Source organism: Scyliorhinus torazame, chromosome 31, assembly GCF_047496885.1.
Source record: "Scyliorhinus torazame isolate Kashiwa2021f chromosome 31, sScyTor2.1, whole genome shotgun sequence".
NCBI lineage: Eukaryota > Metazoa > Chordata > Chondrichthyes > Carcharhiniformes > Scyliorhinidae > Scyliorhinus > Scyliorhinus torazame.
In genome coordinates this window covers 26,591,977-26,613,293 of record NC_092737.1, presented here as the reverse complement: position 1 = coordinate 26,613,293, position 21,317 = coordinate 26,591,977, and the positions used below count along the sequence as shown (strand labels likewise).

The 21,317-nt window shown below is 51.6% G+C and overlaps 28 non-coding genes across 28 annotated transcripts; all 28 read left to right on the top strand.

Moving 5' to 3' along the window:
- The first annotated feature begins 317 nt into the window (after positions 1-317).
- On the top strand, positions 318-389 carry trnaq-cug (transfer RNA glutamine (anticodon CUG)). The gene has a single exon. It is a non-coding gene; the product is annotated as a tRNA-Gln (tRNA).
- A 284-nt stretch (positions 390-673) lies between these two features.
- On the top strand, positions 674-745 carry trnaq-uug (transfer RNA glutamine (anticodon UUG)). The gene has a single exon. It is a non-coding gene; the product is annotated as a tRNA-Gln (tRNA).
- A 978-nt stretch (positions 746-1,723) lies between these two features.
- On the top strand, positions 1,724-1,795 carry trnaq-cug (transfer RNA glutamine (anticodon CUG)). Its single transcript has one exon. It is a non-coding gene; the product is annotated as a tRNA-Gln (tRNA).
- Positions 1,796-2,079: 284 nt separating this feature from the next.
- trnaq-uug (transfer RNA glutamine (anticodon UUG)) lies at positions 2,080-2,151 on the top strand. Its single transcript has one exon. It is a non-coding gene; the product is annotated as a tRNA-Gln (tRNA).
- Positions 2,152-3,129: 978 nt separating this feature from the next.
- Positions 3,130-3,201, top strand: trnaq-cug (transfer RNA glutamine (anticodon CUG)). The gene has a single exon. It is a non-coding gene; the product is annotated as a tRNA-Gln (tRNA).
- A 978-nt stretch (positions 3,202-4,179) lies between these two features.
- trnaq-cug (transfer RNA glutamine (anticodon CUG)) lies at positions 4,180-4,251 on the top strand. Its single transcript has one exon. It is a non-coding gene; the product is annotated as a tRNA-Gln (tRNA).
- Positions 4,252-5,229: 978 nt separating this feature from the next.
- Positions 5,230-5,301, top strand: trnaq-cug (transfer RNA glutamine (anticodon CUG)). Its single transcript has one exon. It is a non-coding gene; the product is annotated as a tRNA-Gln (tRNA).
- A 284-nt stretch (positions 5,302-5,585) lies between these two features.
- trnaq-uug (transfer RNA glutamine (anticodon UUG)) lies at positions 5,586-5,657 on the top strand. The gene has a single exon. It is a non-coding gene; the product is annotated as a tRNA-Gln (tRNA).
- Positions 5,658-6,635: 978 nt separating this feature from the next.
- trnaq-cug (transfer RNA glutamine (anticodon CUG)) lies at positions 6,636-6,707 on the top strand. Its single transcript has one exon. It is a non-coding gene; the product is annotated as a tRNA-Gln (tRNA).
- A 284-nt stretch (positions 6,708-6,991) lies between these two features.
- Positions 6,992-7,063, top strand: trnaq-uug (transfer RNA glutamine (anticodon UUG)). The gene has a single exon. It is a non-coding gene; the product is annotated as a tRNA-Gln (tRNA).
- Positions 7,064-8,041: 978 nt separating this feature from the next.
- Positions 8,042-8,113, top strand: trnaq-cug (transfer RNA glutamine (anticodon CUG)). Its single transcript has one exon. It is a non-coding gene; the product is annotated as a tRNA-Gln (tRNA).
- A 284-nt stretch (positions 8,114-8,397) lies between these two features.
- On the top strand, positions 8,398-8,469 carry trnaq-uug (transfer RNA glutamine (anticodon UUG)). Its single transcript has one exon. It is a non-coding gene; the product is annotated as a tRNA-Gln (tRNA).
- A 978-nt stretch (positions 8,470-9,447) lies between these two features.
- On the top strand, positions 9,448-9,519 carry trnaq-cug (transfer RNA glutamine (anticodon CUG)). Its single transcript has one exon. It is a non-coding gene; the product is annotated as a tRNA-Gln (tRNA).
- A 284-nt stretch (positions 9,520-9,803) lies between these two features.
- trnaq-uug (transfer RNA glutamine (anticodon UUG)) lies at positions 9,804-9,875 on the top strand. Its single transcript has one exon. It is a non-coding gene; the product is annotated as a tRNA-Gln (tRNA).
- Positions 9,876-10,853: 978 nt separating this feature from the next.
- Positions 10,854-10,925, top strand: trnaq-cug (transfer RNA glutamine (anticodon CUG)). The gene has a single exon. It is a non-coding gene; the product is annotated as a tRNA-Gln (tRNA).
- A 284-nt stretch (positions 10,926-11,209) lies between these two features.
- trnaq-uug (transfer RNA glutamine (anticodon UUG)) lies at positions 11,210-11,281 on the top strand. The gene has a single exon. It is a non-coding gene; the product is annotated as a tRNA-Gln (tRNA).
- Positions 11,282-12,259: 978 nt separating this feature from the next.
- Positions 12,260-12,331, top strand: trnaq-cug (transfer RNA glutamine (anticodon CUG)). Its single transcript has one exon. It is a non-coding gene; the product is annotated as a tRNA-Gln (tRNA).
- A 284-nt stretch (positions 12,332-12,615) lies between these two features.
- trnaq-uug (transfer RNA glutamine (anticodon UUG)) lies at positions 12,616-12,687 on the top strand. Its single transcript has one exon. It is a non-coding gene; the product is annotated as a tRNA-Gln (tRNA).
- Positions 12,688-13,665: 978 nt separating this feature from the next.
- Positions 13,666-13,737, top strand: trnaq-cug (transfer RNA glutamine (anticodon CUG)). Its single transcript has one exon. It is a non-coding gene; the product is annotated as a tRNA-Gln (tRNA).
- A 284-nt stretch (positions 13,738-14,021) lies between these two features.
- On the top strand, positions 14,022-14,093 carry trnaq-uug (transfer RNA glutamine (anticodon UUG)). Its single transcript has one exon. It is a non-coding gene; the product is annotated as a tRNA-Gln (tRNA).
- Positions 14,094-15,070: 977 nt separating this feature from the next.
- Positions 15,071-15,142, top strand: trnaq-cug (transfer RNA glutamine (anticodon CUG)). The gene has a single exon. It is a non-coding gene; the product is annotated as a tRNA-Gln (tRNA).
- Positions 15,143-15,426: 284 nt separating this feature from the next.
- On the top strand, positions 15,427-15,498 carry trnaq-uug (transfer RNA glutamine (anticodon UUG)). The gene has a single exon. It is a non-coding gene; the product is annotated as a tRNA-Gln (tRNA).
- Positions 15,499-16,476: 978 nt separating this feature from the next.
- trnaq-cug (transfer RNA glutamine (anticodon CUG)) lies at positions 16,477-16,548 on the top strand. Its single transcript has one exon. It is a non-coding gene; the product is annotated as a tRNA-Gln (tRNA).
- Positions 16,549-17,526: 978 nt separating this feature from the next.
- On the top strand, positions 17,527-17,598 carry trnaq-cug (transfer RNA glutamine (anticodon CUG)). Its single transcript has one exon. It is a non-coding gene; the product is annotated as a tRNA-Gln (tRNA).
- Positions 17,599-17,882: 284 nt separating this feature from the next.
- Positions 17,883-17,954, top strand: trnaq-uug (transfer RNA glutamine (anticodon UUG)). The gene has a single exon. It is a non-coding gene; the product is annotated as a tRNA-Gln (tRNA).
- Positions 17,955-18,931: 977 nt separating this feature from the next.
- On the top strand, positions 18,932-19,003 carry trnaq-cug (transfer RNA glutamine (anticodon CUG)). Its single transcript has one exon. It is a non-coding gene; the product is annotated as a tRNA-Gln (tRNA).
- A 284-nt stretch (positions 19,004-19,287) lies between these two features.
- On the top strand, positions 19,288-19,359 carry trnaq-uug (transfer RNA glutamine (anticodon UUG)). Its single transcript has one exon. It is a non-coding gene; the product is annotated as a tRNA-Gln (tRNA).
- Positions 19,360-20,337: 978 nt separating this feature from the next.
- trnaq-cug (transfer RNA glutamine (anticodon CUG)) lies at positions 20,338-20,409 on the top strand. Its single transcript has one exon. It is a non-coding gene; the product is annotated as a tRNA-Gln (tRNA).
- Positions 20,410-21,317: the final 908 nt, after the last annotated feature.

The window sequence follows — 21,317 nt, the reverse complement described above, 5'->3', positions numbered from 1 at the left end:
ACTGTGAAACTTTTGCGAGCAGTATTCTCGCTGGCTCTCACAGCTGAGCCTGACACGATTCAGCGACACTGCTCTGAGCCCTCAGCAAAACGGGACACTGACCCCTGTGAAACGTGATGACTTGTCCCAATATCCCCCGCTGTGGCTTGGGGGGTGAAAAGATTGGGTGTCATCTTTGAGGGAGGTTTCCTGTCACACCTTTGCAGAACAATGTTTGCACATCATCAGATTCTGTTGTCGCACACGCTATTCTTGCACATTTAACGAAAGAGGTAATCTTGTTTGAGTGACAATTTGCAGACAGTCCCTATGACTGGGGTTCCATGGTGTAATGGTGAGCACTCTGGACTCTGAATCCAGTGATCCGAGTTCAAATCTCGGTGGAACCTTTCCTCTTGCCAAAGCCAATGATTAGTGTGTGTGAGCGAGAGAGCACTTCTTTTACATTTGCCACCAGGAGCAAATTGATTGGATCATTTCTCAGCCGCCGCAACGGCCACTGCAATTCACATTGCTCAGCCTCTGTAGCCGGCTGCCTGCACAAGCAGCATTTTGCCATCCTGCGGGCAACTACTATTTGTGTGCAGTCAGAGAACCTTTGCGCAAGTAAGCTGGTGTGTGTGCGTGCCTGTGTGTGGACAAAAGACTGCTTCCTCAGAGGCAGAGTCCAGTCGGTTCCATGGTGTAACGGTGAGCACTCTGGACTTTGAATCCAGCGATCCGAGTTCAAATCTCGGTGGAGCCAGTACTCTGTTTGTCCCACTTCTTGTTCAATTCGGGGACAGCTGAGTAAAAGACCCCAATGCAGGCGGGGCTCCTGGCCGCAGGCCTTTTCTGCCTTCCAGCTTGCTGTCTTCTTGAGCGATCGTCCGCTCGGGTTGATGCGGTAACACCAGCCGGGACATTTGCTGCGTGGTCGCTGTCATTTCCTGCGCGGCGCAGTGGGTGCATGTGAACTTGCCACTCTGCCCAAAACTCAGCAGGTGTTGCACACATCACTTCAATCGTCTTCTTCAACACGACCACTTTTAACTTTTCCTTCTATGCCAAGCGTCGTGCGTGAATCCCTTTGCAATGTTTGTACACTGATGCCGAGGCAGCATTGCAATATTCGGGGGAAACAGCTTCAACGCTGCTGGGAGCGGCAGCTTGTCTGCACCGCTTTCATTTGCACAGCAGCCAAACCTAGTCGGAGGCTGAGTGACAGAGGTGGAGTTACGCTTGAGGTAATAATCCAGCCAAGGCTGAACGTCGGAGATTAAATTTTCAAGTGCTTGCCATTCTGCTCATGGGAAAGATGTGCGCGCATTCTCGAGGGTCAGTCAGCCACACACATTGTGCAATTTGCAGTACGGCAGCACCTCACAAACTATCTTGCTTGCCCATTGCTCCCATTCGCTGCAGCCACTGTGAAACTTTTGCGAGCAGTATTCTCGCTGGCTCTCACAGCTGAGCCTGACACGATTCAGCGACACTGCTCTGAGCCCTCAGCAAAACGGGACACTGACCCCTGTGAAACGTGATGACTTGTCCCAATATCCCCCGCTGTGGCTTGGGGGGTGAAAAGATTGGGTGTCATCTTTGAGGGAGGTTTCCTGTCACACCTTTGCAGAACAATGTTTGCACATCATCAGATTCTGTTGTCGCACACGCTATTCTTGCACATTTAACGAAAGAGGTAATCTTGTTTGAGTGACAATTTGCAGACAGTCCCTATGACTGGGGTTCCATGGTGTAATGGTGAGCACTCTGGACTCTGAATCCAGTGATCCGAGTTCAAATCTCGGTGGAACCTTTCCTCTTGCCAAAGCCAATGATTAGTGTGTGTGAGCGAGAGAGCACTTCTTTTACATTTGCCACCAGGAGCAAATTGATTGGATCATTTCTCAGCCGCCGCAACGGCCACTGCAATTCACATTGCTCAGCCTCTGTAGCCGGCTGCCTGCACAAGCAGCATTTTGCCATCCTGCGGGCAACTACTATTTGTGTGCAGTCAGAGAACCTTTGCGCAAGTAAGCTGGTGTGTGTGCGTGCCTGTGTGTGGACAAAAGACTGCTTCCTCAGAGGCAGAGTCCAGTCGGTTCCATGGTGTAACGGTGAGCACTCTGGACTTTGAATCCAGCGATCCGAGTTCAAATCTCGGTGGAGCCAGTACTCTGTTTGTCCCACTTCTTGTTCAATTCGGGGACAGCTGAGTAAAAGACCCCAATGCAGGCGGGGCTCCTGGCCGCAGGCCTTTTCTGCCTTCCAGCTTGCTGTCTTCTTGAGCGATCGTCCGCTCGGGTTGATGCGGTAACACCAGCCGGGACATTTGCTGCGTGGTCGCTGTCATTTCCTGCGCGGCGCAGTGGGTGCATGTGAACTTGCCACTCTGCCCAAAACTCAGCAGGTGTTGCACACATCACTTCAATCGTCTTCTTCAACACGACCACTTTTAACTTTTCCTTCTATGCCAAGCGTCGTGCGTGAATCCTTTTGCAATGTTTGTACACTGATGCCGAGGCAGCATTGCAATATTCGGGGGAAACAGCTTCAACGCTGCTGGGAGCGGCAGCTTGTCTGCACCGCTTTCATTTGCACAGCAGCCAAACCTAGTCGGAGGCTGAGTGACAGAGGTGGAGTTACGCTTGAGGTAATAATCCAGCCAAGGCTGAACGTCGGAGATTAAATTTTCAAGTGCTTGCCATTCTGCTCATGGGAAAGATGTGCGCGCATTCTCGAGGGTCAGTCAGCCACACACATTGTGCAATTTGCAGTACGGCAGCACCTCACAAACTATCTTGCTTGCCCATTGCTCCCATTCGCTGCAGCCACTGTGAAACTTTTGCGAGCAGTATTCTCGCTGGCTCTCACAGCTGAGCCTGACACGATTCAGCGACACTGCTCTGAGCCCTCAGCAAAACGGGACACTGACCCCTGTGAAACGTGATGACTTGTCCCAATATCCCCCGCTGTGGCTTGGGGGGTGAAAAGATTGGGTGTCATCTTTGAGGGAGGTTTCCTGTCACACCTTTGCAGAACAATGTTTGCACATCATCAGATTCTGTTGTCGCACACGCTATTCTTGCACATTTAACGAAAGAGGTAATCTTGTTTGAGTGACAATTTGCAGACAGTCCCTATGACTGGGGTTCCATGGTGTAATGGTGAGCACTCTGGACTCTGAATCCAGTGATCCGAGTTCAAATCTCAGTGGAGCCAGTACTCTGTTTGTCCCACTTCTTGTTCAATTCGGGGACAGCTGAGTAAAAGACCCCAATGCAGGCGGGGCTCCTGGCCGCAGGCCTTTTCTGCCTTCCAGCTTGCTGTCTTCTTGAGCGATCGTCCGCTCGGGTTGATGCGGTAACACCAGCCGGGACATTTGCTGCGTGGTCGCTGTCATTTCCTGCGCGGCGCAGTGGGTGCATGTGAACTTGCCACTCTGCCCAAAACTCAGCAGGTGTTGCACACATCACTTCAATCGTCTTCTTCAACACAACCACTTTTAACTTTTCCTTCTATGCCAAGCGTCGTGCGTGAATCCCTTTGCAATGTTTGTACACTGATGCCGAGGCAGCATTGCAATATTCGGGGGAAACAGCTTCAACGCTGCTGGGAGCGGCAGCTTGTCTGCACCGCTTTCATTTGCACAGCAGCCAAACCTAGTCGGAGGCTGAGTGACAGAGGTGGAGTTACGCTTGAGGTAATAATCCAGCCAAGGCTGAACGTCGGATATTAAATTTTCAAGTGCTTGCCATTCTGCTCATGGGAAAGATGTGCGCGCATTCTCGAGGGTCAGTCAGCCACACACATTGTGCAATTTGCAGTACGGCAGCACCTCACAAACTATCTTGCTTGCCCATTGCTCCCATTCGCTGCAGCCACTGTGAAACTTTTGCGAGCAGTATTCTCGCTGGCTCTCACAGCTGAGCCTGACACGATTCAGCGACACTGCTCTGAGCCCTCAGCAAAACGGGACACTGACCCCTGTGAAACGTGATGACTTGTCCCAATATCCCCCGCTGTGGCTTGGGAGGTGAAAAGATTGGGTGTCATCTTTGAGGGAGGTTTCCTGTCACACCTTTGCAGAACAATGTTTGCACATCATCAGATTCTGTTGTCGCACACGCTATTCTTGCACATTTAACGAAAGAGGTAATCTTGTTTGAGTGACAATTTGCAGACAGTCCCTATGACTGGGGTTCCATGGTGTAATGGTGAGCACTCTGGACTCTGAATCCAGTGATCCGAGTTCAAATCTCGGTGGAGCCAGTACTCTGTTTGTCCCACTGCTTGTTCAATTCGGGGACAGCTGAGTAAAAGACCCCAATGCAGGCGGGGCTCCTGGCCGCAGGCCTTTTCTGCCTTCCAGCTTGCTGTCTTCTTGAGCGATCGTCCGCTCGGGTTGATGCGGTAACACCAGCCGGGACATTTGCTGCGTGGTCGCTGTCATTTCCTGCGCGGCGCAGTGTGTGCATGTGAACTTGCCACTCTGCCCAAAACTCAGCAGGTGTTGCACACATCACTTCAATCGTCTTCTTCAACACGACCACTTTTAAGTTTTCCTTCTATGCCAAGCGTCGTGCGTGAATCCCTTTGCAATGTTTGTACACTGATGCCGAGGCAGCATTGCAATATTCGGGGGAAACAGCTTCAACGCTGCTGGGAGCGGCAGCTTGTCTGCACCGCTTTCATTTGCACAGCAGCCAAACCTAGTCGGAGGCTGAGTGACAGAGGTGGAGTTACGCTTGAGGTAATAATCCAGCCAAGGCTGAACGTCGGAGATTAAATTTTCAAGTGCTTGCCATTCTGCTCATGGGAAAGATGTGCGCGCATTCTCGAGGGTCAGTCAGCCACACACATTGTGCAATTTGCAGTACGGCAGCACCTCACAAACTATCTTGCTTGCCCATTGCTCCCATTCGCTGCAGCCACTGTGAAACTTTTGCGAGCAGTATTCTCGCTGGCTCTCTCAGCTGAGCCTGACACGATTCAGCGACACTGCTCTGAGCCCTCAGCAAAACGGGACACTGACCCCTGTGAAACGTGATGACTTGTCCCAATATCCCCCGCTGTGGCTTGGGGGGTGAAAAGATTGGGTGTCATCTTTGAGGGAGGTTTCCTGTCACACCTTTGCAGAACAATGTTTGCACATCATCAGATTCTGTTGTCGCACACGCTATTCTTGCACATTTAACGAAAGAGGTAATCTTGTTTGAGTGACAATTTGCAGCTAGGGGCTATGACTGGGGTTCCATGGTGTAATGGTGAGCACTCTGGACTCTGAATCCAGTGATCCGAGTTCAAATCTCGGTGGAACCTTTCCTCTTGCCAAAGCCAATGATTAGTGTGTGTGAGCGAGAGAGCACTTCTTTTACATTTGCCACCAGGAGCAAATTGATTGGATCATTTCTCAGCCGCCGCAACGGCCACTGCAATTCGCATTGCTCAGCCTCTGTAGCCGGCTGCCTGCACAAGCAGCATTTTGCCATCCTGCGGGCAACTACTATTTGTGTGCAGTCAGAGAACCTTTGCGCAAGTAAGCTGGTGTGTGTGCGTGCCTGTGTGTGGACAAAAGACTGCTTCCTCAGAGGCAGAGTCCAGTCGGTTCCATGGTGTAACGGTGAGCACTCTGGACTTTGAATCCAGCGATCCGAGTTCAAATCTCGGTGGAGCCAGTACTCTGTTTGTCCCACTTCTTGTTCAATTCGGGGACAGCTGAGTAAAAGACCCCAATGCAGGCGGGGCTCCTGGCCGCAGGCCTTTTCTGCCTTCCAGCTTGCTGTCTTCTTGAGCGATCGTCCGCTCGGGTTGATGCGGTAACACCAGCCGGGACATTTGCTGCGTGGTCGCTGTCATTTCCTGCGCGGCGCAGTGGGTGCATGTGAACTTGCCACTCTGCCCAAAACTCAGCAGGTGTTGCACACATCACTTCAATCGTCTTCTTCAACACGACCACTTTTAACTTTTCCTTCTATGCCAAGCGTCGTGCGTGAATCCCTTTGCAATGTTTGTACATTGATGCCGAGGCAGCATTGCAATATTCGGGGGAAACAGCTTCAACGCTGCTGGGAGCGGCAGCTTGTCTGCACCGCTTTCATTTGCACAGCAGCCAAACCTAGTCGGAGGCTGAGTGACAGAGGTGGAGTTACGCTTGAGGTAATAATCCAGCCAAGGCTGAACGTCGGAGATTAAATTTTCAAGTGCTTGCCATTCTGCTCATGGGAAAGATGTGCGCGCATTCTCGAGGGTCAGTCAGCGACACACATTGTGCAATTTGCAGTACGGCAGCACCTCACAAACTATCTTGCTTGCCCATTGCTCCCATTCGCTGCAGCCACTGTGAAACTTTTGCGAGCAGTATTCTCGCTGGCTCTCACAGCTGAGCCTGACACGATTCAGCGACACTGCTCTGAGCCCTCAGCAAAACGGGACACTGACCCCTGTGAAACGTGATGACTTGTCCCAATATCCCCCGCTGTGGCTTGGGGGGTGAAAAGATTGGGTGTCATCTTTGAGGGAGGTTTCCTGTCACACCTTTGCAGAACAATGTTTGCACATCATCAGATTCTGTTGTCGCACACGCTATTCTTGCACATTTAACGAAAGAGGTAATCTTGTTTGAGTGACAATTTGCAGACAGTCCCTATGACTGGGGTTCCATGGTGTAATGGTGAGCACTCTGGACTCTGAATCCAGTGATCCGAGTTCAAATCTCGGTGGAACCTTTCCTCTTGCCAAAGCCAATGATTAGTGTGTGTGAGCGAGAGAGCACTTCTTTTACATTTGCCACCAGGAGCAAATTGATTGGATCATTTCTCAGCCGCCGCAACGGCCACTGCAATTCGCATTGCTCAGCCTCTGTAGCCGGCTGCCTGCACAAGCAGCATTTTGCCATCCTGCGGGCAACTACTATTTGTGTGCAGTCAGAGAACCTTTGCGCAAGTAAGCTGGTGTGTGTGCGTGCCTGTGTGTGGACAAAAGACTGCTTCCTCAGAGGCAGAGTCCAGTCGGTTCCATGGTGTAACGGTGAGCACTCTGGACTTTGAATCCAGCGATCCGAGTTCAAATCTCGGTGGAGCCAGTACTCTGTTTGTCCCACTTCTTGTTCAATTCGGGGACAGCTGAGTAAAAGACCCCAATGCAGGCGGGGCTCCTGGCCGCAGGCCTTTTCTGCCTTCCAGCTTGCTGTCTTCTTGAGCGATCGTCCGCTCGGGTTGATGCGGTAACACCAGCCGGGACATTTGCTGCGTGGTCGCTGTCATTTCCTGCGCGGCGCAGTGGGTGCATGTGAACTTGCCACTCTGCCCAAAACTCAGCAGGTGTTGCACACATCACTTCAATCGTCTTCTTCAACACGACCACTTTTAACTTTTCCTTCTATGCCAAGCGTCGTGCGTGAATCCCTTTGCAATGTTTGTACACTGATGCCGAGGCAGCATTGCAATATTCGGGGGAAACAGCTTCAACGCTGCTGGGAGCGGCAGCTTGTCTGCACCGCTTTCATTTGCACAGCAGCCAAACCTAGTCGGAGGCTGAGTGACAGAGGTGGAGTTACGCTTGAGGTAATAATCCAGCCAAGGCTGAACGTCGGAGATTAAATTTTCAAGTGCTTGCCATTCTGCTCATGGGAAAGATGTGCGCGCATTCTCGAGGGTCAGTCAGCCACACACATTGTGCAATTTGCAGTACGGCAGCACCTCACAAACTATCTTGCTTGCCCATTGCTCCCATTCGCTGCAGCCACTGTGAAACTTTTGCGAGCAGTATTCTCGCTGGCTCTCACAGCTGAGCCTGACACGATTCAGCGACACTGCTCTGAGCCCTCAGCAAAACGGGACACTGACCCCTGTGAAACGTGATGACTTGTCCCAATATCCCCCGCTGTGGCTTGGGGGGTGAAAAGATTGGGTGTCATCTTTGAGGGAGGTTTCCTGTCACACCTTTGCAGAACAATGTTTGCACATCATCAGATTCTGTTGTCGCACACGCTATTCTTGCACATTTAACGAAAGAGGTAATCTTGTTTGAGTGACAATTTGCAGCTAGGGGCTATGACTGGGGTTCCATGGTGTAATGGTGAGCACTCTGGACTCTGAATCCAGTGATCCGAGTTCAAATCTCGGTGGAACCTTTCCTCTTGCCAAAGCCAATGATTAGTGTGTGTGAGCGAGAGAGCACTTCTTTTACATTTGCCACCAGGAGCAAATTGATTGGATCATTTCTCAGCCGCCGCAACGGCCACTGCAATTCGCATTGCTCAGCCTCTGTAGCCGGCTGCCTGCACAAGCAGCATTTTGCCATCCTGCGGGCAACTACTATTTGTGTGCAGTCAGAGAACCTTTGCGCAAGTAAGCTGGTGTGTGTGCGTGCCTGTGTGTGGACAAAAGACTGCTTCCTCAGAGGCAGAGTCCAGTCGGTTCCATGGTGTAACGGTGAGCACTCTGGACTTTGAATCCAGCGATCCGAGTTCAAATCTCGGTGGAGCCAGTACTCTGTTTGTCCCACTTCTTGTTCAATTCGGGGACAGCTGAGTAAAAGACCCCAATGCAGGCGGGGCTCCTGGCCGCAGGCCTTTTCTGCATTCCAGCTTGCTGTCTTCTTGAGCGATCGTCCGCTCGGGTTGATGCGGTAACACCAGCCGGGACATTTGCTGCGTGGTCGCTGTCATTTCCTGCGCGGCGCAGTGGGTGCATGTGAACTTGCCACTCTGCCCAAAACTCAGCAGGTGTTGCACACATCACTTCAATCGTCTTCTTCAACACGACCACTTTTAACTTTTCCTTCTATGCCAAGCGTCGTGCGTGAATCCCTTTGCAATGTTTGTACACTGATGCCGAGGCAGCATTGCAATATTCGGGGGAAACAGCTTCAACGCTGCTGGGAGCGGCAGCTTGTCTGCACCGCTTTCATTTGCACAGCAGCCAAACCTAGTCGGAGGCTGAGTGACAGAGGTGGAGTTACGCTTGAGGTAATAATCCAGCCAAGGCTGAACGTCGGAGATTAAATTTTCAAGTGCTTGCCATTATGCTCATGGGAAAGATGTGCGCGCATTCTCGAGGGTCAGTCAGCCACACACATTGTGCAATTTGCAGTACGGCAGCACCTCAGAAACTATCTTGCTTGCCCATTGCTCCCATTCGCTGCAGCCACTGTGAAGCTTTTGCGAGCAGTATTCTCGCTGGCTCTCACAGCTGAGCCTGACACGATTCAGCGACACTGCTCTGAGCCCTCAGCAAAACGGGACACTGACCCCTGTGAAACGTGATGACTTGTCCCAATATCCCCCGCTGTGGCTTGGGGGGTGAAAAGATTGGGTGTCATCTTTGAGGGAGGTTTCCTGTCACACCTTTGCAGAACAATGTTTGCACATCATCAGATTCTGTTGTCGCACACGCTATTCTTGCACATTTAACGAAAGAGGTAATCTTGTTTGAGTGACAATTTGCAGGCAGTTCCTATGACTGGGGTTCCATGGTGTAATGGTGAGCACTCTGGACTCTGAATCCAGTGATCCGAGTTCAAATCTCGGTGGAACCTTTCCTCTTGCCAAAGCCAATGATTAGTGTGTGTGAGCGAGAGAGCACTTCTTTTACATTTGCCACCAGGAGCAAATTGATTGGATCATTTCTCAGCCGCCGCAACGGCCACTGCAATTCGCATTGCTCAGCCTCTGTAGCCGGCTGCCTGCACAAGCAGCATTTTGCCATCCTGCGGGCAACTACTATTCGTGTGCAGTCAGAGAACCTTTGCGCAAGTAAGCTGGTGTGTGTGCGTGCCTGTGTGTGGACAAAAGACTGCTTCCTCAGAGGCAGAGTCCAGTCGGTTCCATGGTGTAACGGTGAGCACTCTGGACTTTGAATCCAGCGATCCGAGTTCAAATGTCGGTGGAGCCAGTACTCTGTTTGTCCTACTTCTTGTTCAATTCGGGGACAGCTGAGTAAAAGACCCCAATGCAGGCGGGGCTCCTGGCCGCAGGCCTTTTCTGCCTTCCAGCTTGCTGTCTTCTTGAGCGATCGTCCGCTCGGGTTGATGCGGTAACACCAGCCGGGACATTTGCTGCGTGGTTGCTGTCATTTCCTGCGTGGCGCAGTGGGTGCATGTGAACTTGCCACTCTGCCCAAAACTCAGCAGGTGTTGCACACATCACTTCAATCGTCTTCTTCAACACGACCACTTTTAACTTTTCCTTCTATGCCAAGCGTCGTGCGTGAATCCCTTTGCAATGTTTGTACACTGATGCCGACGCAGCATTGCAATATTCGGGGGAAACAGCTTCAACGCTGCTGGGAGCGGCAGCTTGTCTGCACCGCTTTCATTTGCACAGCAGCCAAACCTAGTCGGAGGCTGAGTGACAGAGGTGGAGTTACGCTTGAGGTAATAATCCAGCCAAGGCTGAACGTCGGAGATTAAATTTTCAAGTGCTTGCCGTTCTGCTCATGGGAAAGATGTGCGCGCATTCTCAAGGGTCAGTCAGCCACACACATTGTGCAATTTGCAGTACGGCAGCACCTCACAAACTATCTTGCTTGCCCATTGCTCCGATTCGCTGCAGCCACTGTGAAACTTTTGCGAGCAGTATTCTCGCTGGCTCTCACAGCTGAGCCTGACACGATTCAGCGACACTGCTCTGAGCCCTCAGCAAAACGGGACACTGACCCCTGTGAAACGTGATGACTTGTCCCAATATCCCCCGCTGTGGCTTGGGGGGTGAAAAGATTGGGTGTCATCTTTGAGGGAGGTTTCCTGTCACACCTTTGCAGAACAATGTTTGCACATCATCAGATTCTGTTGTCGCACACGCTATTCTTGCACATTTAACGAAAGAGGTAATCTTGTTTGAGTGACAATTTGCAGGCAGTTCCTATGACTGGGGTTCCATGGTGTAATGGTGAGCACTCTGGACTCTGAATCCAGTGATCCGAGTTCAAATCTCGGTGGAACCTTTCCTCTTGCCAAAGCCAATGATTAGTGTGTGTGAGCGAGAGAGCACTTCTTTTACATTTGCCACCAGGAGCAAATTGATTGGATCATTTCTCAGCCGCCGCAACGGCCACTGCAATTCGCATTGCTCAGCCTCTGTAGCCGGCTGCCTGCACAAGCAGCATTTTGCCATCCTGCGGGCAACTACTATTCGTGTGCAGTCAGAGAACCTTTGCGCAAGTAAGCTGGTGTGTGTGCGTGCCTGTGTGTGGACAAAAGACTGCTTCCTCAGAGGCAGAGTCCAGTCGGTTCCATGGTGTAACGGTGAGCACTCTGGACTTTGAATCCAGCGATCCGAGTTCAAATGTCGGTGGAGCCAGTACTCTGTTTGTCCTACTTCTTGTTCAATTCGGGGACAGCTGAGTAAAAGACCCCAATGCAGGCGGGGCTCCTGGCCGCAGGCCTTTTCTGCCTTCCAGCTTGCTGTCTTCTTGAGCGATCGTCCGCTCGGGTTGATGCGGTAACACCAGCCGGGACATTTGCTGCGTGGTTGCTGTCATTTCCTGCGTGGCGCAGTGGGTGCATGTGAACTTGCCACTCTGCCCAAAACTCAGCAGGTGTTGCACACATCACTTCAATCGTCTTCTTCAACACGACCACTTTTAACTTTTCCTTCTATGCCAAGCGTCGTGCGTGAATCCCTTTGCAATGTTTGTACACTGATGCCGAGGCAGCATTGCAATATTCGGGGGAAACAGCTTCAACGCTGCTGGGAGCGGCAGCTTGTCTGCACCGCTTTCATTTGCACAGCAGCCAAACCTAGTCGGAGGCTGAGTGACAGAGGTGGAGTTACGCTTGAGGTAATAATCCAGCCAAGGCTGAACGTCGGAGATTAAATTTTCAAGTGCTTGCCGTTCTGCTCATGGGAAAGATGTGCGCGCATTCTCAAGGGTCAGTCAGCCACACACATTGTGCAATTTGCAGTACGGCAGCACCTCACAAACTATCTTGCTTGCCCATTGCTCCCATTCGCTGCAGCCACTGTGAAACTTTTGCGAGCAGTATTCTCGCTGGCTCTCACAGCTGAGCCTGACACGATTCAGCGACACTGCTCTGAGCCCTCAGCAAAACGGGACACTGACCCCTGTGAAACGTGATGACTTGTCCCAATATCCCCCGCTGTGGCTTGGGGGGTGAAAAGATTGGGTGTCATCTTTGAGGGAGGTTTCCTGTCACACCTTTGCAGAACAATGTTTGCACATCATCAGATTCTGTTGTCGCACACGCTATTCTTGCACATTTAACGAAAGAGGTAATCTTGTTTGAGTGACAATTTGCAGGCAGTTCCTATGACTGGGGTTCCATGGTGTAATGGTGAGCACTCTGGACTCTGAATCCAGTGATCCGAGTTCAAATCTCGGTGGAACCTTTCCTCTTGCCAAAGCCAATGATTAGTGTGTGTGAGCGAGAGAGCACTTCTTTTACATTTGCCACCAGGAGCAAATTGATTGGATCATTTCTCAGCCGCCGCAACGGCCACTGCAATTCGCATTGCTCAGCCTCTGTAGCCGGCTGCCTGCACAAGCAGCATTTTGCCATCCTGCGGGCAACTACTATTCGTGTGCAGTCAGAGAACCTTTGCGCAAGTAAGCTGGTGTGTGTGCGTGCCTGTGTGTGGACAAAAGACTGCTTCCTCAGAGGCAGAGTCCAGTCGGTTCCATGGTGTAACGGTGAGCACTCTGGACTTTGAATCCAGCGATCCGAGTTCAAATGTCGGTGGAGCCAGTACTCTGTTTGTCCTACTTCTTGTTCAATTCGGGGACAGCTGAGTAAAAGACCCCAATGCAGGCGGGGCTCCTGGCCGCAGGCCTTTTCTGCCTTCCAGCTTGCTGTCTTCTTGAGCGATCGTCCGCTCGGGTTGATGCGGTAACACCAGCCGGGACATTTGCTGCGTGGTTGCTGTCATTTCCTGCGTGGCGCAGTGGGTGCATGTGAACTTGCCACTCTGCCCAAAACTCAGCAGGTGTTGCACACATCACTTCAATCGTCTTCTTCAACACGACCACTTTTAACTTTTCCTTCTATGCCAAGCGTCGTGCGTGAATCCCTTTGCAATGTTTGTACACTGATGCCGAGGCAGCATTGCAATATTCGGGGGAAACAGCTTCAACGCTGCTGGGAGCGGCAGCTTGTCTGCACCGCTTTCATTTGCACAGCAGCCAAACCTAGTCGGAGGCTGAGTGACAGAGGTGGAGTTACGCTTGAGGTAATAATCCAGCCAAGGCTGAACGTCGGAGATTAAATTTTCAAGTGCTTGCCGTTCTGCTCATGGGAAAGATGTGCGCGCATTCTCAAGGGTCAGTCAGCCACACACATTGTGCAATTTGCAGTACGGCAGCACCTCACAAACTATCTTGCTTGCCCATTGCTCCCATTCGCTGCAGCCACTGTGAAACTTTTGCGAGCAGTATTCTCGCTGGCTCTCACAGCTGAGCCTGACACGATTCAGCGACACTGCTCTGAGCCCTCAGCAAAACGGGACACTGACCCCTGTGAAACGTGATGACTTGTCCCAATATCCCCCGCTGTGGCTTGGGGGGTGAAAAGATTGGGTGTCATCTTTGAGGGAGGTTTCCTGTCACACCTTTGCAGAACAATGTTTGCACATCATCAGATTCTGTTGTCGCACACGCTATTCTTGCACATTTAACGAAAGAGGTAATCTTGTTTGAGTGACAATTTGCAGGCAGTTCCTATGACTGGGGTTCCATGGTGTAATGGTGAGCACTCTGGACTCTGAATCCAGTGATCCGAGTTCAAATCTCGGTGGAACCTTTCCTCTTGCCAAAGCCAATGATTAGTGTGTGTGAGCGAGAGAGCACTTCTTTTACATTTGCCACCAGGAGCAAATTGATTGGATCATTTCTCAGCCGCCGCAACGGCCACTGCAATTCGCATTGCTCAGCCTCTGTAGCCGGCTGCCTGCACAAGCAGCATTTTGCCATCCTGCGGGCAACTACTATTCGTGTGCAGTCAGAGAACCTTTGCGCAAGTAAGCTGGTGTGTGTGCGTGCCTGTGTGTGGACAAAAGACTGCTTCCTCAGAGGCAGAGTCCAGTCGGTTCCATGGTGTAACGGTGAGCACTCTGGACTTTGAATCCAGCGATCCGAGTTCAAATGTCGGTGGAGCCAGTACTCTGTTTGTCCCACTTCTTGTTCAATTCGGGGACAGCTGAGTAAAAGACCCCAATGCAGGCGGGGCTCCTGGCCGCAGGCCTTTTCTGCCTTCCAGCTTGCTGTCTTCTTGAGCGATCGTCCGCTCGGGTTGATGCGGTAACACCAGCCGGGACATTTGCTGCGTGGTCGCTGTCATTTCCTGCGCGGCGCAGTGGGTGCCTGTGAACTTGCCACTCTGCCCAAAACTCAGCAGGTGTTGCACACATCACTTCAATCGTCTTCTTCAACACGACCACTTTTAACTTTTCCTTCTATGCCAAGCGTTGTGCGTGAATCCCTTTGCAATGTTTGTACACTGATGCCGAGGCAGCATTGCAATATTCGGGGGAAACAGCTTCAACGCTGCTGGGAGCGGCAGCTTGTCTGCACCGCTTTCATTTGCACAGCAGCCAAACCTAGTCGGAGGCTGAGTGACAGAGGTGGAGTTACGCTTGAGGTAATAATCCAGCCAAGGCTGAACGTCGGAGATTAAATTTTCAAGTGCTTGCCGTTCTGCTCATGGGAAAGATGTGCGCGCATTCTCGAGGGTCAGTCAGCCACACACATTGTGCAATTTGCAGTACGGCAGCACCTCACAAACTATCTTGCTTGCCCATTGCTCCCATTCGCTGCAGCCACTGTGAAACTTTTGCGAGCAGTATTCTCGCTGGCTCTCACAGCTGAGCCTGACACGATTCAGCGACACTGCTCTGAGCCCTCAGCAAAACGGGACACTGACCCCTGTGAAACGTGATGACTTGTCCAATATCCCCCGCTGTGGCTTGGGGGGTGAAAAGATTGGGTGTCATCTTTGAGGGAGGTTTCCTGTCACACCTTTGCAGAACAATGTTTGCACATCATCAGATTCTGTTGTCGCACACGCTATTCTTGCACATTTAACGAAAGAGGTAATCTTGTTTGAGTGACAATTTGCAGGCAGTTCCTATGACTGGGGTTCCATGGTGTAATGGTGAGCACTCTGGCCTCTGAATCCAGTGATCCGAGTTCAAATCTCGGTGGAACTTTTCCTCTTGCCAAAGCCAATGATTAGTGTGTGTGAGCGAGAGAGCACTTCTTTTACATTTGCCACCAGGAGCAAATTGATTGGATCATTTCTCAGCCGCCGCAACGGCCACTGCAATTCGCATTGCTCAGCCTCTGTAGCCGGCTGCCTGCACAAGCAGCATTTTGCCATCCTGCGGGCAACTACTATTCGTGTGCAGTCAGAGAACCTTTGCGCAAGTAAGCTGGTGTGTGTGCGTGCCTGTGTGTGGACAAAAGACTGCTTCCTCAGAGGCAGAGTCCAGTCGGTTCCATGGTGTAACGGTGAGCACTCTGGACTTTGAATCCAACGATCCGAGTTCAAATCTCGGTGGAGCCAGTACTCTGTTTGTCCCACTTCTTGTTCAATTCGGGGACAGCTGAGGAAAAGACCCCAATGCAGGCGGGGCTCCTGGCCGCAGGCCTTTTCTGCCTTCCAGCTTGCTGTCTTCTTGAGCGATCGTCCGCTCGGGTTGATGCGGTAACACCAGCCGGGACATTTGCTGCGTGGTCGCTGTCATTTCCTGCGCGGCGCAGTGGGTGCATGTGAACTTGCCACTCTGCCCAAAACTCAGCAGGTGTTGCACACATCACTTCAATCGTCTTCTTCAACACGACCACTTTTAACTTTTCCTTCTATGCCAAGCGTCGTGCGTGAATCCCTTTGCAATGTTTGTACACTGATGCCGAGGCAGCATTGCAATATTCGGGGGAAACAGCTTCAACGCTGCTGGGAGCGGCAGCTTGTCTGCACCGCTTTCATTTGCACAGCAGCCAAACCTAGTCGGAGGCTGAGTGACAGAGGTGGAGTTACGCTTGAGGTAATAATCCAGCCAAGGCTGAACGTCGGAGATTAAATTTTCAAGTGCTTGCCATTCTGCTCATGGGAAAGATGTGCGCGCATTCTCGAGGGTCAGTCAGCCACACACATTGTGCAATTTGCAGTACGGCAGCACCTCACAAACTATCTTGCTTGCCCATTGCTCCCATTTGCTGCAGCCACTGTGAAACTTTTGCGAGCAGTATTCTCGCTGGCTCTCACAGCTGAGCCTGACACGATTCAGCGACACTGCTCTGAGCCCTCAGCAAAACGGGACACTGACCCCTGTGAAACGTGATGACTTGTCCCAATATCCCCCGCTGTGGCTTGGGGGGTGAAAAGATTGGGTGTCATCTTTGAGGGAGGTTTCCTGTCACACCTTTGCAGAACAATGTTTGCACATCATCAGATTCTGTTGTCGCACACGCTATTCTTGCACATTTAACGAAAGAGGTAATCTTGTTTGAGTGACAATTTGCAGACAGTCCCTATGACTGGGGTTCCATGGTGTAATGGTGAGCACTCTGGACTCTGAATCCAGTGATCCGAGTTCAAATCTCAGTGGAGCCAGTACTCTGTTTGTCCCACTTCTTGTTCAATTCGGGGACAGCTGAGTAAAAGACCCCAATGCAGGCGGGGCTCCTGGCCGCAGGCCTTTTCTGCCTTCCAGCTTGCTGTCTTCTTGAGCGATCGTCCGCTCGGGTTGATGCGGTAACACCAGCCGGGACATTTGCTGCGTGGTCGCTGTCATTTCCTGCGCGGCGCAGTGGGTGCATGTGAACTTGCCACTCTGCCCAAAACTCAGCAGGTGTTGCACACATCACTTCAATCGTCTTCTTCAACACAACCACTTTTAACTTTTCCTTCTATGCCAAGCGTCGTGCGTGAATCCCTTTGCAATGTTTGTACACTGATGCCGAGGCAGCATTGCAATATTCGGGGGAAACAGCTTCAACGCTGCTGGGAGCGGCAGCTTGTCTGCACCGCTTTCATTTGCACAGCAGCCAAACCTAGTCGGAGGCTGAGTGACAGAGGTGGAGTTACGCTTGAGGTAATAATCCAGCCAAGGCTGAACGTCGGATATTAAATTTTCAAGTGCTTGCCATTCTGCTCATGGGAAAGATGTGCGCGCATTCTCGAGGGTCAGTCAGCCACACACATTGTGCAATTTGCAGTACGGCAGCACCTCACAAACTATCTTGCTTGCCCATTGCTCCCATTCGCTGCAGCCACTGTGAAACTTTTGCGAGCAGTATTCTCGCTGGCTCTCACAGCTGAGCCTGACACGATTCAGCGACACTGCTCTGAGCCCTCAGCAAAACGGGACACTGACCCCTGTGAAACGTGATGACTTGTCCCAATATCCCCCGCTGTGGCTTGGGGGGTGAAAAGATTGGGTGTCATCTTTGAGGGAGGTTTCCTGTCACACCTTTGCAGAACAATGTTTGCACATCATCAGATTCTGTTGTCGCACACGCTATTCTTGCACATTTAACGAAAGAGGTAATCTTGTTTGAGTGACAATTTGCAGCTAGGGGCTATGACTGGGGTTCCATGGTGTAATGGTGAGCACTCTGGACTCTGAATCCAGTGATCCGAGTTCAAATCTCGGTGGAACCTTTCCTCTTGCCAAAGCCAATGATTAGTGTGTGTGAGCGAGAGAGCACTTCTTTTACATTTGCCACCAGGAGCAAATTGATTGGATCATTTCTCAGCCGCCGCAACGGCCACTGCAATTCGCATTGCTCAGCCTCTGTAGCCGGCTGCCTGCACAAGCAGCATTTTGCCATCCTGCGGGCAACTACTATTCGTGTGCAGTCAGAGAACCTTTGCGCAAGTAAGCTGGTGTGTGTGCGTGCCTGTGTGTGGACAAAAGACTGCTTCCTCAGAGGCAGAGTCCAGTCGGTTCCATGGTGTAACGGTGAGCACTCTGGACTTTGAATCCAGCGATCCGAGTTCAAATGTCGGTGGAGCCAGTACTCTGTTTGTCCCACTTCTTGTTCAATTCGGGGACAGCTGAGTAAAAGACCCCAATGCAGGCGGGGCTCCTGGCCGCAGGCCTTTTCTGCCTTCCAGCTTGCTGTCTTCTTGAGCGATCGTCCGCTCGGGTTGATGCGGTAACACCAGCCGGGACATTTGCTGCGTGGTCGCTGTCATTTCCTGCGCGGCGCAGTGGGTGCCTGTGAACTTGCCACTCTGCCCAAAACTCAGCAGGTGTTGCACACATCACTTCAATCGTCTTCTTCAACACGACCACTTTTAACTTTTCCTTCTATGCCAAGCGTCGTGCGTGAATCCCTTTGCAATGTTTGTACACTGATGCCGAGGCAGCATTGCAATATTCGGGGGAAACAGCTTCAACGCTGCTGGGAGCGGCAGCTTGTCTGCACCGCTTTCATTTGCACAGCAGCCAAACCTAGTCGGAGGCTGAGTGACAGAGGTGGAGTTACGCTTGAGGTAATAATCCAGCCAAGGCTGAACGTCGGAGATTAAATTTTCAAGTGCTTGCCGTTCTGCTCATGGGAAAGATGTGCGCGCATTCTCGAGGGTCAGTCAGCCACACACATTGTGCAATTTGCAGTACGGCAGCACCTCACAAACTATCTTGCTTGCCCATTGCTCCCATTCGCTGCAGCCACTGTGAAACTTTTGCGAGCAGTATTCTCGCTGGCTCTCACAGCTGAGCCTGACACGATTCAGCGACACTGCTCTGAGCCCTCAGCAAAACGGGACACTGACCCCTGTGAAACGTGATGACTTGTCCAATATCCCCCGCTGTGGCTTGGGGGGTGAAAAGATTGGGTGTCATCTTTGAGGGAGGTTTCCTGTCACACCTTTGCAGAACAATGTTTGCACATCATCAGATTCTGTTGTCGCACACGCTATTCTTGCACATTTAACGAAAGAGGTAATCTTGTTTGAGTGACAATTTGCAGGCAGTTCCTATGACTGGGGTTCCATGGTGTAATGGTGAGCACTCTGGACTCTGAATCCAGTGATCCGAGTTCAAATCTCGGTGGAACTTTTCCTCTTGCCAAAGCCAATGATTAGTGTGTGTGAGCGAGAGAGCACTTCTTTTACATTTGCCACCAGGAGCAAATTGATTGGATCATTTCTCAGCCGCCGCAACGGCCACTGCAATTCGCATTGCTCAGCCTCTGTAGCCGGCTGCCTGCACAAGCAGCATTTTGCCATCCTGCGGGCAACTACTATTCGTGTGCAGTCAGAGAACCTTTGCGCAAGTAAGCTGGTGTGTGTGCGTGCCTGTGTGTGGACAAAAGACTGCTTCCTCAGAGGCAGAGTCCAGTCGGTTCCATGGTGTAACGGTGAGCACTCTGGACTTTGAATCCAGCGATCCGAGTTCAAATCTCGGTGGAGCCAGTACTCTGTTTGTCCCACTTCTTGTTCAATTCGGGGACAGCTGAGTAAAAGACCCCAATGCAGGCGGGGCTCCTGGCCGCAGGCCTTTTCTGCCTTCCAGCTTGCTGTCTTCTTGAGCGATCGTCCGCTCGGGTTGATGCGGTAACACCAGCCGGGACATTTGCTGCGTGGTCGCTGTCATTTCCTGCGCGGCGCAGTGGGTGCATGTGAACTTGCCACTCTGCCCAAAACTCAGCAGGTGTTGCACACATCACTTCAATCGTCTTCTTCAACACGACCACTTTTAACTTTTCCTTCTATGCCAAGCGTCGTGCGTGAATCCCTTTGCAATGTTTGTACACTGATGCCGAGGCAGCATTGCAATATTCGGGGGAAACAGCTTCAACGCTGCTGGGAGCGGCAGCTTGTCTGCACCGCTTTCATTTGCACAGCAGCCAAACCTAGTCGGAGGCTGAGTGACAGAGGTGGAGTTACGCTTGAGGTAATAATCCAGCCAAGGCTGAACGTCGGAGATTAAATTTTCAAGTGCTTGCCATTCTGCTCATGGGAAAGATGTGCGCGCATTCTCGAGGGTCAGTCAGCCACACACATTGTGCAATTTGCAGTACGGCAGCACCTCACAAACTATCTTGCTTGCCCATTGCTCCCATTCGCTGCAGCCACTGTGAAACTTTTGCGAGCAGTATTCTCGCTGGCTCTCACAGCTGAGCCTGACACGATTCAGCGACACTGCTCTGAGCCCTCAGCAAAACGGGACACTGACCCCTGTGAAACGTGATGACTTGTCCCAATATCCCCCGCTGTGGCTTGGGGGGTGAAAAGATTGGGTGTCATCTTTGAGGGAGGTTTCCTGTCACACCTTTGCAGAACAATGTTTGCACATCATCAGATTCTGTTGTCGCACACGCTATTCTTGCACATTTAACGAAAGAGGTAATCTTGTTTGAGTGACAATTTGCAGACAGTCCCTATGACTGGGGTTCCATGGTGTAATGGTGAGCACTCTGGACTCTGAATCCAGTGATCCGAGTTCAAATCTCAGTGGAGCCAGTACTCTGTTTGTCCCACTTCTTGTTCAATTCGGGGACAGCTGAGTAAAAGACCCCAATGCAGGCGGGGCTCCTGGCCGCAGGCCTTTTCTGCCTTCCAGCTTGCTGTCTTCTTGAGCGATCGTCCGCTCGGGTTGATGCGGTAACACCAGCCGGGACATTTGCTGCGTGGTCGCTGTCATTTCCTGCGCGGCGCAGTGGGTGCATGTGAACTTGCCACTCTGCCCAAAACTCAGCAGGTGTTGCACACATCACTTCAATCGTCTTCTTCAACACAACCACTTTTAACTTTTCCTTCTATGCCAAGCGTCGTGCGTGAATCCCTTTGCAATGTTTGTACACTGATGCCGAGGCAGCATTGCAATATTCGGGGGAAACAGCTTCAACGCTGCTGGGAGCGGCAGCTTGTCTGCACCGCTTTCATTTGCACAGCAGCCAAACCTAGTCGGAGGCTGAGTGACAGAGGTGGAGTTACGCTTGAGGTAATAATCCAGCCAAGGCTGAACGTCGGATATTAAATTTTCAAGTGCTTGCCATTCTGCTCATGGGAAAGATGTGCGCGCATTCTCGAGGGTCAGTCAGCCACACACATTGTGCAATTTGCAGTACGGCAGCACCTCACAAACTATCTTGCTTGCCCATTGCTCCCATTCGCTGCAGCCACTGTGAAACTTTTGCGAGCAGTATTCTCGCTGGCTCTCACAGCTGAGCCTGACACGATTCAGCGACACTGCTCTGAGCCCTCAGCAAAACGGGACACTGACCCCTGTGAAACGTGATGACTTGTCCCAATATCCCCCGCTGTGGCTTGGGGGGTGAAAAGATTGGGTGTCATCTTTGAGGGAGGTTTCCTGTCACACCTTTGCAGAACAATGTTTGCACATCATCAGATTCTGTTGTCGCACACGC